General features: G+C 65.8%; 1 protein-coding gene across 1 annotated transcript in view; it reads right to left on the bottom strand.

The window, feature by feature from the left end:
- Positions 1 to 2,060: 2,060 nt before the first annotated feature.
- The window catches only part of TSNARE1 (t-SNARE domain containing 1), a 133,734-nt gene continuing 123,364 nt past the window's right edge, over positions 2,061 to 12,430 (bottom strand). The window contains exon 15 of the mRNA XM_082363853.1: positions 2,061 to 2,193. The gene's annotated coding sequence lies outside the window, so the exon portion shown is untranslated. The remainder of the gene's footprint in view (positions 2,194 to 12,430) is intronic.

Raw genomic sequence — 12,430 nt, 5'->3', positions numbered from 1 at the left:
GTCTGGCCTGGAGACAGGGAGACTGGTTCCAAGTTCGGCTCTGCTGCAACATGCTGTGTGACTTAGGGAAGACTGGTCCCTCTCTGTGCCTTCCCAGGAGAAGGAGGGACAGAGTGGGGGTCCTTCCGCCCAGACCTGCTGGTTCCAGGAGGTGCACCATGGATACTGCTGGTCATATCAACCCCGGCCCGTCCTGTGCTGGCACCAGATGGGCACCTGCTGGGCGGGCCTCTTGCTGGCTGGGGCCGGACTGCTGGTGCAGCTCTCGACCTCGCGGCTGCTCCAGACAGCAGAAGCTCAAGGTCACTGCGACACGTCACTCTCGGGTGGGGATGCTCAGAATCCGGCCAGGTGGTGGCAGCTGCCACCGACATCAGCACAGCCCCGGGCGCCCTCCTCCTGGCCCCGCGCTGCCCTCGGCCTGCCCACCTGAACTCCTCACCTCGAAACACCTGCTCTCAGCGGCGCCAGCAAGCAGTGCTGACGGGGCAGCCACAGGGAGGGGCCGACCCCCCCGACTCTCCAAGGTCAGGCAGCTGAGAGGATGTAGCGGCGCAGCCCAGCCTTGTTCTCCGCAGCAGCCAAGCTCCCTCCCCACCCTGCAGGCAAGCACGTCCTCTGGGCTCAATTTCCTCACCTGTAAAATGGGGCCACAACTCCAGCCCAGGGACCTCAACTTGCGGGACCCCAAGACAGTGTCCTCTGCTACTCAGGCTTCCTGGCCAGGCGGGAGAGAACTGAACCGGTGATATCCTGCCCCCGCAAACCCATATCCAGTCTTGCCCCGCCCCCAGGGCTGCCCTGCCCCTGGCCAAGCCCCTCCCCTCAGGAGCCCACCCCCAGCCTGGCCAGACGTGCTGCAGCTGGCGCCGTGTCCCCCAGCTGCCCCTCAAGCCTCCCGAGGGCCCGAGCGCCTCACACCTGCAGCCGGGAGGTGTAAAATCCAATTTGCTGCCGACACCTCCTCCAGACACCCCAGGCCTGGGCAGCCAGTGGCCACCGCAGCAAAGCTGAGGAAGTGGCCGCAGCCTAGGGTCTGCCCGGCCCCACTTGTCCCGCTGCCACTGCCCACACCTCAGTGGTGTAGCATTTCTCAGGCCCTGGGCAAGAAAGTGTCGAGAAACTCAGAGTCACAGAATGGTCAAAACTGAAGCAGTCTTTGGGACAAAGCAGCCTGGATCCGGAATGCTTTAGACGCTCCTCAGCAGACGACCGGGGCTGGGGAGGGACGGGAAGCGCTGGAGGGCTGAGGGACCACTGAGCAGGAAGCAGCGTCCTGCAGAGCTTTCTGGAATTTTGAGGCCGTGGACCCCGCCTGCCCTGGGGGTCTGGTGTGCGGCCCTCACCCTCACGAGGCCCTGAGCTCTACGGGGCCCTGGGGAGGGCAATGTACTGAGGGGGGCTCCGTCTGCCTGCCTGGCACCCGCTCCGCACAGCGCACAGCGGGCGGGGCTGCTTCCTGCCCTCCCCCCGCAGGGGCCAGGCCCCTCCCAGTGGCCTCTCTGGCTCCAGCCCCTCCTGTTTAGGGGTGCCTCCCCCACCCCCTCACTCCCGCAGGAGAGGGAGATCCCGAGAGCAGCCCGGGCCAGGCTCTCCCCACCCAGGCCCCCCTTCTCCGTGCCCACCCCTCGGCCGGGCACCAGGAAGCAGAGAAGCTATGATATCACGCCGGGAGCAGCGGGGCCCCAGAGCTGCGTCCAACCCCCGCCTGCGTTTCAGGGTGGGGAGCTGTGTGCTGGTCCTTGGGGAGAAAGGGGCAGGGCCACGGCTGGGCTGGCCTCCCACGGGGTGGGGGGGATCCTTCCCAGGGGAGCCCTCAGGCGGGGGCGGGGGGCTGGGCGGGGCAGCACCAGCTGGGCCTGGGCCACAGGCCGGTCCCTGGGCCTCCCCCATCTCACATTTCACGCCCATGTTGCCACCTCACGCGCACACGCACACTCACACTCACAAACCCATGCCACCCTTCCCACCCAACGCGGCCCAGGCTCCATCTCTGGGGTCCCAGAGCCGGAAAGCTGCCACCCGCCGACAGATGACAGATGGTGACAAGTGCCCACCGCGGCTGGCTACGACAGCAGTTTATTAGGGCTCTCCGCCAGGGCTGGCACAGAGGCAGGGGGTTGGCACACGGCAAGAGGCAGGAAGGTGCAAAGCTCTGCGGTCCATCCACGCAGACCAGGTGACAGCATCAACCTGCAGAACGAGAGGCTCCATCAGCTCGGCGAGAAAGCCGAGGCTCAGGTGCAGCGACAACGGGCAGGGAGGAGGCCAGGGTGCCAGCAGTGGGTGAGGGGCCATGCGGGCTCCCAGGCCTGGGTCTCTCAAACAGGCCACCCTCCCTGGGGTCCGAGAGCTCTCCCTCGGGCAGGGCTGTCAGAGCAGGGGTCTTGCCTCCCTGCTCTGCTGGGGGCAGGAGCCTAGGTCATAAGGCAGCAGAGACTTGCCCCGGCGAGGGTGGGCCCTGATGACCAGGTCTCCATTTCACAGATGAGAAAGCGGAGGTCCTAGGGGGCGAGCCGCCGCCCCTAAGCCCCTAAGCCTCAGGCTCACCCTGGACCCCCTTTCCCTCACCCCAATCCATGAGTGAGTCCGGCAGGCTCCCCTCTCCCGGCCACGCGCCCACCTCGGCGCACGCCCTTCCCTCCCCCGTTTCTCCCCCGCCCCGGTCCTCCGCAGCTCCCTGCGGCCTTCTCCAACAGCAGAGCTGGTCAGGGCACCGTCTCTCTGGGTCAGAGCCCAGCCCCCGGGGACCCGGGGACCCGGGGAGCCTGGCTCGCCTGCCAGCCCACTGGGCTCTGCTGCGGCTCTGGCCAGTCTTATCCCACCTCAAGGCGTTTGCACGCTGCTCCCTCGGCCTGGAATGCTTTTCCCGGGGACACCAGTTGGCTCCTCAAATGGTACCCTCTTAATGAGGCCCCAGAGCACCCTGCTGAAAATCACAACCAGCCTCACTCCTGGCCTGAGGTCAGGAACCTGGATCCCAGTTCTCCTGTGCTCCCCACATCCGGGGCCCAGTGGGGTCCGTGATGGCTGTGGTAAAGGTGCCGATGGGCCCCTGGCCCCTCCGTGGTAGTCGCTGGCCAGGCCCCTGCAGAGGCCCTGAGGAAGCAGGATCCCCACGTGGGCGCCCCCGGCAGGTGGAGGTGTGCTGCCTCCCCTTCCTCCCCGCAAGCACCCCTGCCCCCAGCCAGGGCCGAGGGCCCAGCAGCAAACCTGAGGACCCCAAGGAGAATCGGACCCCAGCTGCTCGTCTGTGGGTTCCCTCACCTGTTGGGGAACCTTGCCCGCACCCTCCCCCCGGAGGGGATGCTGAGTCCCAGAGAGGGGCGGGCAGGCCCCCGGGGAGCAGCGATCTCTCCCCACCCCCCACCGGACGCGGGCCCCCCAGAGTGACCACCTGGCACCTTGCAGAGGCTGCACCTGCCTCAGCCCCACCCCAGAGAGCCCCTGCCTGTACCTGGCGTGTCTCCCCTAAAGGCCTCACCTGCCATTCTTGTAACCCCATCCCTACCTCCACACCTGTCACCTCCTCCTGAGGGGGAGAGCTGGTGGGGGGGGAGACCTGTCCTGAGAGCCGGTGCAGGCCACGCCCTCTAAGCTCAGTCTCCTCCTTGGTGAGATGGGGCAACGGTCAGCTGGCACCCGCTCTCCGCCCCAGCTGGCTTTGTGGCTCCAGGGAACTTTGCGCAACTCACAGCCCCTCCCGGAGGTCGGGGCGCCGGCCTGGCTGGCAGGACGGGGAAGCCCCAGGCCTGCCCCCCGGGCCTGTGCCGACCCCACCCCAGCCCTCTGCAGGGGCGCCTGCAGCTGCATGAATGGCCTCATGCAAGGTGGGGCTCTCAGAGGAGGGCAAGTGGGGGACTCCTCCAGAAGCAGCCCCCGCCCAGCGCCCTGCCAGCACGCTCCCCGCCCCCAAGTGCCCAGCCCCCCGCTCCTTCCTCCGCGGGCTGAGCCTCAGCCATAGGGCACTTCAACAACCATGCTATGGAGGAGATCTTTGGACCCGAAGAGATGGGCGGCAGCCGCTGGCAGGATTTGGAAGGCGCTGCGGGGGGGTGGGGAAGGCGAAGCCTAAAGGGTGAGTGGCAGGCACTGGCACCCACCTGGGCTGGGGGTCCGAAGGGCCTCTAGGAAGGGCACCAGCAGGGCCACCGTGTCTGGACACAGGCTCTCAGGGCCTTGGGGCTGGAGAATGGCCGTCTTTCCAGGCTTTGCACAATCCTGCCCACCCTGCCCTGCTCCCACCCCCACTAGTCAGGGGCCTCTGCACCCCCTTCCCTTTGCTAGGGACGACCCCCCCCATGGCGGCCCCTCCCCCATGGCCTGCCTCCCAACCCTGTTTCTGTTTCTGCCCCGCGCGTTGTCCACCAACCCTGAGAGGACCCTCACCCCGGGCCACCTCTTCCCATCACTCCCCTCCTCTGCAGACCCTCCCCGCCCTGGGCCCTGTGTCCACCCACAGCCCCTGTGCTCCCAGGACACAGCCTCGGCCAGGTGGCCCTGGGTTCGAATCCTCGCCTTTCTCAGCTGCGTGTCCTGTGAGCCGCTAACTCCTCCGGCGGTTCCCATGCCTTTAAAACAGGCAGGTGTTTGCACGGGCCCTTTCGGGTTGACGTTTATTCTCCTCTCTGGCAGTGAGGATGCCCCGAGCAGCCCTGTGCCGCACGCTGGCTGGACACACAGACTCCCAGGCGGATGCGGTCCGTGAACCCGCACAGAGAAGGTGCCCAAAGAACGGGCCTGGGCCGTCTGGCTGCGGGGAGGATCTGGGAGGGCGTGGCAGCCCGTGACCTGTGGGGCCGCTGCCCGGGGCACTGAGAGTCGCGCGGAGTGCCGCACGAGAGCTGGCCCCAGACAACGAATATCGACACGATGACGGTGGGGACTTCGCTGGGCTCTGAGCCCGGGAAGCACGGGGGTGTCCTCCCCAGTGGCTGACCAGGGACAGGGACGGCCTCTCCGCCTGGCCACGGGCGTGGAGCCTGGGCCCAGCACAGGCTGTGCTAGCCACAGGTGGGCCATGTGGGGACACCCCGCCCTGTGCCAGCCCCCCGGGCCCTCCGTGCGGTGGGCATACGGCACCTCCGGTTCCTGCCCCGGCCCCACCTCCTCAGTCCCCCTGTCCTCGTGGTGGCCGCCACCACAGGGGCCATGGGGCCTCACACCCCACCACCCCCGCCATGACTGTGCTCAGCTCCAAACACACTCAGGGGCTCACTGACACTGGACTAATCTAGATCCATAACCCGCATTCACCACCGGCATTGACCCTGCCCTGCCCGCCTTCCCTACCTCACCATCAACTTTGTGCTGCAGACAAACACAATGTGCCTGCCCTGTGCTTTCTGATCTCTTAAAAAGAGGGTCAGGGCTGGTCTATAGCCAGGATCAGCTTCAGAATCAGGCTCATCACGTGACCAGGGCCAGGGCTCAGCGTGTGACCAAGGTCAGGGGTCAGCCTGTGACCAGGGTCAGGGCTCTGTGTGTGACCAGGGTCAGGGCTCAGCGTGTGACCAGGGTCAGGGCTCAGCGTGTGACCAAGGTCAGGGGTCAGCCTGTGACCAGGCTGTGCTAGTGTCCACCCTGGACACCGCCCTTTGATTATCTGGGGCTCCGACACCTCTGAGCTCCCTGGGCCGTGCGGTGACAGTGAGAGGCCTTCTTGGGGTGCAGGCACCACACAGAGACTGGGCCTGGCTCACCAGGGTCCTGAGGGGAGTGGCGCCCATCCCTCAGGTCACATGTCATTTTCTCATCCACTCACCACACGCCAATGGCACGCCCACTCCCTTGGTGACGGGCAACCTCAGTTGCTAGGGGACCCAAGCCCAGACCCTGCCGGACAGGCCCCGGCGCTGGCACACTGACCATTGCCTCCTGGACCGAGGCTGCGTGTGGGTTAGTCCTGCCCTGGGAGGGGGGCCCTGGGGCCAGCAAGGGCTCGGGGGCCAGGCAGGGGAGTGCCCAGCACAGACATTGTCTGCGGGTTCTCCCTGGCGACACTCTCTGAATAGCTTATTAGAAATTAATATTTAATTCTCTTCTGTGGGTTTAGCTTAATTATTCAATTTATATTGCAATTACTGAGAAGTACCCGGAAGCAAAACTGCTTGCTTTGAGTAGGGAAACAGTCGGGGGGCGGGGTGGGCAGGTTCTTGCCAAGCACAGCTGGTGCTCAGAACTCGTGCTTGGTAGGCTTTGCCCCAGGGGCTCCCTCTGGCCTCCCCGAAGTCCTGGTTCTGCGTGAAGCCCTCTTTCCTCCTTCCAGGTGTCTGCCCTGCAGGTGGGGCCTGGAGCCTCGTCTGAGGGGGGTCCTTGAAGGCAGGACCCTGCCTGCTGCCTTCTGCATGGTTCTGGAAAAGCGGGAGGAGGAAAGTGGCCAGGGACTCACCTGCCTGGCCGGGCTCCGACCGGGGTCCCTGGAGGAGCCCCCCATGTCCACACAGCACTGCGTCGGGGAGGGACTGTCCCACCTCACGGGTCTGATACCAAAGCTCCACTGAGTCGGTGACATGTCCCCGTCCCCCAGGAGGAAACGGCAGGCGGGGACTCAGACCCAGGACCATCCCACCGCACAGACGAGGGCTCTCCCCTACACTCCGCCTCGGGCGGGGTGTCCTCCTGCCCTGCCACGGGGGGGCGGCTTGCACCCCCAGCTAAGCCCCGAGCTCCCTCCCTCCCTCATCTCCTGCTGTCTGTGTCCTGGGGAGGAGCAAAGGTCCGGGGCTGCGGGAGCCCTGCCTCCTGCTGCCTGGTGAGCGGGGGTCGCGGTGGACACGGGACTGGATGCCCGGGAGGGCGGACCCTGAGCCCCGAGGCCGAGGTGGGCATGCGGGTCGGGCCCGGCTTCGCGCTTCCCCTGCCTTGGATGAGCCCCTCTGAGCCTCAGGTGACATCCGTCAGGTGCGCATGCCGGCCCCCACTCCTGTCCTGCTGTCACTGAGGGCCCAGGGCCCCGGGACAGCCCTGGGCTGCTGTGTGTCTTCCGTGGTCACTGCAGGGGCACTGTAACCCACCAGACAGGTGCTGACCCAGAGCCAGAAGTCACAGCACCAAATCTGAGGCCAATGCCAGCTGGGGAGTGGAGGGGGTGAAGGAGAGGTGGATGGCCAGGGCCGGGGGCTGCCCCAGGGACACAGAGGGCCACGGCCACCTCTCCGGGAGCTGGGCCCGCAGGAGGCTGGGAGGCTGATGCCTGGAGGCTGGGGTCTGAGCGATGTTACCGGGCCTGGGCTTCAGGAGTAAGAAGGGGAACTCGAACCCCTGCTTCTGGGGTGTCTGTGGTAGGGGCAGGTCAGTGGCCAGTCTGAGGACAGTTCCTAGGAGAGGGGCAGGGGAGGGAGGAATGCACGTTTATTGTGCGCCAGCTGTGTGCACAGGGCACCCGTGGCCTCACCCAAGCCTTCCAAACACCCCAATAGGTCTTAGTGTCCCACGCCCACTGGGGAGGAATCGGGGCTCCACGCACGGCCTCCCCAGTGCCGCAAAGAGGGCTCCACCCGGTCATCGGACTCCAGAGCCGCCCCACCAGCTCCAGGCTCCCACCCCCTCCACAGGTCTGCAGCAGGGAGCTGGCCGACCCAACCGCTGTGGCCCCTTGGGGACCTGGGGCAGCTGTTCCCTCTGCCATCCCAGGCTGGGGGTTGTAAGGCTCCATGCCCACCCCATCTTCCAGCCACTGGCAAACACCACCGCGTCCACCAGCCTCTTCCAAGCTTCTCACACGGGCAAGCTGCCTTCTGTGCTGGCCGCCAGCACTTTCATGCTTTTATTTTTTTCCACCTTTTTCCTGGTGCAGCCTGATTCCTATGGGCCGGCTGGGTCGGGGGGCCCCTCACGTTGCCATCTGCCCAGCCATTGGGGGAGTGCCCGGGGCTGGGGCAACCACACGCAAAGGGAAGGGGAGCCCGCTGGGAGCGCTCGCCACTCCTGACAAGTGGCCCCAGGAAGCCTCCGGAATGTGGCCACGCAATCCAGCCGGGCCTGGCTCTCGCCTCAGCGCTCCACCCACGGTGACACTGTGCCTTTGCCTGGGCCCTGCCCTCGGCCCGGGGGACCTCCTTGCCTGACGGGGGAGCCCCTACCCGCCTCGCTCCAGAGCCGCCTCCTCAAGGAAGCCCTCCCGGGAGAGCTGCCCCTCTCCCGGCTTCCACTCTGCTCCTGGCAGTTCAGCACCTCAAGGGCCTGCCTCTGCCCCGGCTGCGAGCTGCTCCGAGCGGCGCTGGGTCTGACTTCCTCCTGGGGCCGACCGGGCGGGGCTCGGGTGCTTCCCGCATCAGACAGGCGCCTCACTGGCCTCTGGGCTGCTCACAGCCGTGCCTGCGTGTCCTGCCCGAGGTGCCAGGGAGGACACGCCACGGGCCTGCTGGCGAAGCGCCACGCGGGTACCTCAGAGAGAAAAAGCCAGCCGTGCCTCGTCTCCATACACGAGGGCAGGTTCGTGGTAACAGTAATACCACTGTGATAGCAATGGCGGCGGTGAGGAGACAGCCCCGTCGCAGAGGGCAGGGCTGCTGTGGGCCAGGCGCCCGGCAGGCCTTCGTCACCGATGCCACGGGGACTCCAAAGGCAGCGCTGATGGCCCCATTTCCTAGGCGAGGCGGCCAAGGCTCAGATCGGGGCCGTGATGAAGGCCACAGGCCCCTTCCACTCCCCCCTCTGCCTCCAGCCTGGCTCACCGGTCTCTGCCCATCTGCCCGCTGACCCGGGGCTCTGGGAGGCGGGTGCTGGACCCCAGAGGGAGACTTCCATGTGTAAACCCCTAGGGAGCCACACGGCCTTCAGGGAGCCTCCCGGCACCGCCGGCAGGCATGCCTACAGGCTGGGGCAGGACAGGCGGGGCTGCCCAAAGTCACCAGATCCCAGGTGACCAGGCCCCTTGGACAGGCTCAGCATCGAGCAGCCATCTGAGCCGCCTGCACAAGCACACCCCAGTAACGGCGCCACTGACCGCCCAGGCCATGTAGACTGTGTGCAGACCCCGCCCCGCCAGACCTCCGGGTCACACAGACCCAGCTGGGACCTGGCACCACAGTCCCGCTGTGTGGCCTTGGGCGGCCACTCAGCCTGCTTGGCAGCGTTCCCCTGGCAGTCCCAACCCCAGAAGGCTCACCCCTCTACACTGCCCCCTTCTGGGTGAGTCCCTTCATCTCTCTCCATGTCAGTTTTCTCATCTGGAAAATGGGGACATACCAGCACCTCCTTCATGGGGGCCGTGGTGAGGATTAAGTGAGGTCCTCTGGTGTAAACTCCTACCGAGCGCCCGATGAATACACGTAAAATACACGCAAAATACACGCATGGAGCACAGCCGTCTCCTGCCCCGCCCGGATGACACACTCGGGTCCTAACACTGCAGCCCCTGGGGAGGGGGAGCGGGCAGCTCAAGAGGGGGTTCTGTCCCTCCCTCCTGACCTCACACATGTGCACACACAGGCAGACGCACACGCAGACACGTACATGCAGATGCACACATGCACAGAGAAGCCTGGAGATGAAGATCCCACCACTTGCTTCCCAAATGGAAATCAATGGCTTTGAAGTCGATATTTCACAGCTTTCAGAAAACATTAAAAACTCGACTTGCTATGAGCCTCTATTGAGCCTCTTAAATTTTTGTGCCCGTGAAAAATGCTTCATTGATTGTTGCCCAGATACTGTAATTTTCTATTTGCTGAGGCCCAGCCCTGTGACTCTAGCAGGGAGCCACCGAGGACAGGCCCCACTTGCCCTGGGCCCCCTGCTCCCTCCCCCACCCCCTCCCCATGTCCTGAACCAGGCCTGGGGACCCAGAGAGCTCACATCCCACAGAGACACACAGACAGGTCCATGGTGAATGAAGTTCCACGTGGAAAGAGGTCCTGAGGGTGCAGGTGCTGCAATCATGGGCGTCCAGGAGGACAGAGGAGTGGGGAGGCCCCTCAGATCCCAAGGACTCACCTCCTTCTACAAGTTTCCCCAGCTCCTTCCCTGTAGGAGCCACGGCCGAGACCTGGGCAATCCTGCTGCTGGCCAGCTGCACCAGTGTACAGGTGACCCCGCTCCCCCGCAGCCTGGCCCCGCTGCCCTCACATCCCTGAGGAATGGCAGCCGGGGACATGGCAGTGTCCTGGGCAGTGCCGGGCACTCAGAGTCACCATAACATCGTCTTTCTGACCAGGAACCGAGTCCCCGAAAGCCGAGCCTGACCCCAAACCTTCATCTACAGGAGCCGCACAAAGCGACCAGGCCTGGTGGTGCTTCTGGAGAGAGCTGCCCTTTCCTAAATGGGAAGGGGGTTCCCATAGAGCAATCAGGAGCTGAGCCAGGAGCTGGGCTTCATCAGGATGGGCACGCTGGCTTCCGCTACTGTGCTGGCCCAGATGCTCACCAGGGCTGAGGAAGCCCAACCCTGACCACACACTCGGTCTACACCCTGGTCCCACTCTGAGCCCTGACCCTGGTCCCACTCTGAGCCCTGACCCTGGTCACACGCTGAGCCCCGACCCTGGTCACACACTGAGCCCTGACCCTGGTCACACACTGAGCCCTGACCCTGGTCACACTCTGAGCCCTGACCCTGGTCCCACTCTGAGCCCTGACCCTGGTCACACACTGAGCCCTGACCCTGGTCACACACTGAGCCCCGACCCTGGTCCCACTCTGAGCCCTGACCCTGGTCCCACTCTGAGCCCCGACCCTGGTCACACACTGAGCCCCGACCCTGGTCCCACTCTGAGCCCTGACCCTGGTCCCACTCTGAGCCCTGACCCTGGTCCCACTCTGAGCCCTGACCCTGGTCCCACTCTGAGCCCCGACCCTGGTCACACTCTGAGCCCTGACCCTGGTCCCACGCTGAGCCCCGACCCTGGTCACACTCTGAGTCCCGACCCTGGTCACACTCTGAGCCCCGGCCCTGGTCCCACTCTGAGCCCCGACCCTGGTCCCACACTGAGCCCCGACCCTGGTCACACGCTGAGCCCCGGCCCTGGTCACACGCTGAGCCCCGGCCCTGGTCACACGCTGAGCCCTGACCCTGGTCACACGCTGAGCCCCGACCCTGGTCACACGCTGAGCCCCGACCCTGGTCACACTCTGAGCCCTGACCCTGGTCCCACTCTGAGCCCTGACCCTGGTCACACTCTGAGCCCTGACCCTGGTCCCACTCTGAGCCCTGACCCTGGTCACACTCTGAGCCCTGACCCTGGTCCCACTCTGAGCCCTGACCCTGGTCACACTCTGAGCCCCGACCCTGGTCACACTCTGAGCCCCGACCCTGGTCACACTCTGAGTCCCGACCCTGGTCACACACTGAGCCCCGACCCTGGTCACACACTGAGCCCCGACCCTGGTCACACTCTGAGCCCCGACCCTGGTCACACGCTGAGCCCCGACCCTGGTCACACGCTGAGCCCCGACCCTGGTCACACGCTGAGCCCCGACCCTGGTCACACGCTGAGCCCCGACCCTGGTCACACACTGAGCCCCGACCCTGGTCACACGCTGAGCCCCGACCCTGGTCACACACTGAGCCCCGGCCCTGGTCACACACTGAGCCCCGACCCTGGTCACACTCTGAGTCCCGACCCTGGTCACACTCTGAGTCCCGACCCTGGTCACACTCTGAGTCCCGACCCTGGTCACACACTGAGCCCCGACCCTGGTCACACACTGAGCCCCGGCCCTGGTCCCACTCTGAGCCCCGACCCTGGTCACACTCTGAGCCCCGACCCTGGTCACACACTGAGCCCCGACCCTGGTCACACTCTGAGCCCTGACCCTGGTCCCACTCTGAGCCCCGACCCTGGTCACACTCTGAGCCCCGACCCTGGTCACACTCTGAGCCCCGACCCTGGTCACACTCTGAGCCCCGACCCTGGTCACACTCTGAGCCCCGACCCTGGTCACACTCTGAGCCCCGACCCTGGTCACACTCTGAGCCCCGACCCTGGTCACACTCTGAGCCCCGACCCTGGTCACACACTGAGCCCTGACCCTGGTCACACTCTGAGCCCCGACCCTGGTCACACGCTGAGCCCCGACCCTGGTCACACGCTGAGCCCCGACCCTGGTCACACGCTGAGCCCCGACCCTGGTCACACGCTGAGCCCCGACCCTGGTCACACGCTGAGCCCCGACCCTGGTCACACGCTGAGCCCCGACCCTGGTCACACGCTGAGCCCCGACCCTGGTCACACGCTGAGCCCCGACCCTGGTCACACACTGAGCCCCGGCCCTGGTCCCACTCTGAGCCCCGACCCTGGTCACACTCTGAGCCCTGACCCTGGTCCCACTCTGAGCCCCGACCCTGGTCCCACTCTGAGCCCTGACCCTGGTCCCACTCTGAGCCCTGACCCTGGTCCCACGCTGAGCTCTGACCCTGGTCCCACTCTGAGCCCTGACCCTGGTCCCACTCTGAGCCCCGACCCTGGTCACACTCTGAGCCCCGACC

Source organism: Balaenoptera borealis, assembly GCF_965194805.1.
Source record: "Balaenoptera borealis genome assembly, chromosome: 17".
NCBI lineage: Eukaryota > Metazoa > Chordata > Mammalia > Artiodactyla > Balaenopteridae > Balaenoptera > Balaenoptera borealis.
The sequence above is the reverse complement of the archived record's forward strand: the minus strand, read 5'-3'. Positions and strand labels throughout refer to the sequence as shown.